Genomic DNA, 3085 nt, shown 5'->3' on the forward strand with positions numbered 1-3085 from the left:
ACCCATTTTGCGCGCTGTGTCCTGGTAAAGCAGGTTCAGGCTGCTGCCGCCATCCATAAGGACTCGAGTGAGGTGAAATCCGTCAATGATTGGGTCTAGGACCAGTGCGGCGAATCCGCCATGACGGATACTAGTGGGGTGGTTCCTGCGATCAAAGGTGATCGGACAAGAAGACCATGGGTTGAACTTTGGGGTGACTGGCTCCAACGCATATACGTCCCTTAGCGCACACTTCCGCTCCCTCTTGGGGATGTGGGTTGCGTATATCATGTTCACCGTCCGCACTTGTGGGGGTAACCTCTTTTGTCCTCCGGTGTTCGGCTGCCGGGGCTCCTCCTCGTCATCTCTATGTGACCCCTTATCTTTGTTCTCGGCATTTAACTTGCCGTCCTACTTGAACACCCAACAATCCCTGTTGGTGTGGTTGGCTGGCTTGTCGGGGGTGCCGTGTATTTGACACGAGCGATCGAGTATACGGTCCAAACTGGATGGGCCCGGAGTGCTTCTTTTGAATGGCTTTTTCCGCTGACCAGGTTTGGAACCTTTGAATTCGGCATTGACTGCCGTATCCTCGGTATTGTCACTATTAATGTGGCGCTTATGTTTGTTGCGACGTGACCTGTCATTGCCGTCCTTAGTATCCAAAGTACCATGGTTCTTTGTTATGTTATTGCTGCGAGCCAGCCAGCGGTCCTCTCCCGCGCAAAAGCGGGTCATGGGCGTTGTGAGGGCTGCCATAGATTTCGGCTTTTCCTGGCCGAGGTGTCAGGCAAGCCATTCGTCGCGGATGTTTGGTTTTGAAAGCTGCTAGGGCCTCCGCATCCGAACAGTCGACGATTTGATTTTTCTTTGTTAGGAACCGTGTCCAGAATTGCCTGGCCGATTCATCTGGCTGCTGAATTATGTGGCTCAAGTCATCGGCATCCGGCGGTCGCACATAAGTGCCCTGGAAGTTGTCGAGGAATGCGGCTTCCAGATCTTCACAACATCCAATGGACTCTGCTGGCAAGCTGTTGAGCCAATGTCGAGCTGGTCCTTTGAGTTTGAGTGGGAGGTATTTGATGGTGTGTAGATCATCACCGCGGGCCATGTGAATGTGCAGGAGGAAATCCTCGATCCATACCGCAGGATCTGTTGTGCCGTCGTATGATTCTATATTTACGGGTTCGAAACCCTCTGGGATTTGATGATCCGTTACTTCGTCTGTGAAGCATAGGGGGTGTGCGGCACCTCTGTACTGGGCCATATCGCGACGCAGCTCAAATGAGTCTTGTCCGCTGTGTTCGGCCAGGCCGGTTTTACTTTTACTCTATCCGGCGTGACGGTTATCGTCTCGCATAGTGGCGCGCCCTCTTGATCTGTAGATCGATCTTGCGTGTTTTGCGTTGTCCTCCAATATGTCTCGCAGGTATGGCATATTTCCCCATGCCTTTTTATTTGAATGGCGTCGGGGTGCGGGCTGAGCTTTTGGCTGGAATGCCTCTCTGTCGCGGCCACGAGGTGGCCGATCAGCCGCGTCATACGCCAGGGATGTAGGTTTTGGAGCTTCCTCCTCATGTCGGGGTAGCAACCTGCACTTTGGGTAACTCTTGGAGGGGCGTTCGAGTTTATATTCCTCGGCCGGAAGGACTTCAGTCCATCTGTCAGCTAGCAAATCTTGATCAGCTTGAAGGTGATGCTATTTTTTCTTAAGGCTATTTGCCGTGGCTATAAGCCGGCGCTTGAAGCGCTCTTGTTCGACGGGATCCTTGGGCGCGACGAATTCGTCATCGTCGAGGCTTGCCTCGTCTTCGGAGGGAGGCATGTAATTATCATCCTCTGCCTCTCCATCTGCCGCTCTCTCGGGAGGGCTGGCTTCTCCATCCTCCTGCCCTAAATCTTGCTGGAGGGGATTATTGTCGTCTTTGGCACAGTCCGGCGTGGTATTATCTCCTGTGCCGGTGTCACAACTTTTTCTTTGGCGAGACTTAGAGCGGCGCCGCTGACGTCGGCGTTTAGGTTGCTTCTTGGAGGGGTCATCCTCTGCTGTCTTGTCGCCATTGCCTTCTTTGGGTGTGTCCACCATATATATATATCATATGATGAGGTGGTTGTCCAGTGCCCTATGGGCAGTGGTTCCTCTTCGCCTCCCGCATCGTCGTCAATACCGTCGATGTCTTTGGAGTCGAAGTCAAGCATGTAGGTTAAATCATCGACAATGGCTACTAAGTGGGTGGTGGGTGGGCGGCGAATTTCTTCGTCATCCGCATCCCAATCCTGCCGGACATAGTTCGGCCAGGACTCTCCTGACAAGGAGAGAGATCTTAGTGAATTCAGTATGTCACCGTAGGGCGAGTGCTGAAAAATATCCGCGGAGGTAAACTCCATGATCGGCGCCCAATCGGATTCGATAGGCACGGGCGCAGGTGGTTCGGAGTCCGTGGACGGAGAAGGATCCGGCAATTTGGCAACACGGCACTCGTGAAGGGTAAGGTCGATATTCGGCTCGATCAACGCTGAGGGTACGGCCTCCATGGTGGGGTCTATCCACCCATCCATGGATGGCGCGATTGGCTCCGAATTGAGGGTCGGAGCGGTTGCCAGTGCGATCTCCTGAACACTGTCTGATGGTAGAGCTAAATCATACTCATCGTGACCGTGTGGCGCACAAGGCAGGGGCTTGAATCCGTCGAAGAACAAGTCTCCGCGGATATCGGCCGTGTAGTTTAAGTTTCCAAACCTGACCTGGCGGCCAGGGGCGTAACTCTCGATCTGCTCCAGATGGCCAAGCAAGTTGGCCCGCAGTGCGAAGCCGCCGAACACAAAGATCTGTCTGCGGAGAAAAGTCTCACCCTGGACTGCATCGCTATCGATGATCGTACGAGCCATCAAGCCTAACGCCGACGACACAGAGGAACTCTCAATGAAAGCACCAATGTCGGAGTCAAAACCGGCGGATCTCGGGTAGGGGGTCCCGAACTGTGCGTCTAAGGTGGATGGTAACAGGAGGCAGGGAACATGATGTTTTACCCAGGTTCGGGCCCTCTTGATGGAGGTAAAACCCTACGTCCTGCTTGATTTATTCTTGATAATATGAGTAGTACAA

Source organism: Triticum urartu, chromosome 3, assembly GCF_003073215.2.
Source record: "Triticum urartu cultivar G1812 chromosome 3, Tu2.1, whole genome shotgun sequence".
NCBI classification, from domain to species: domain Eukaryota; kingdom Viridiplantae; phylum Streptophyta; class Magnoliopsida; order Poales; family Poaceae; genus Triticum; species Triticum urartu.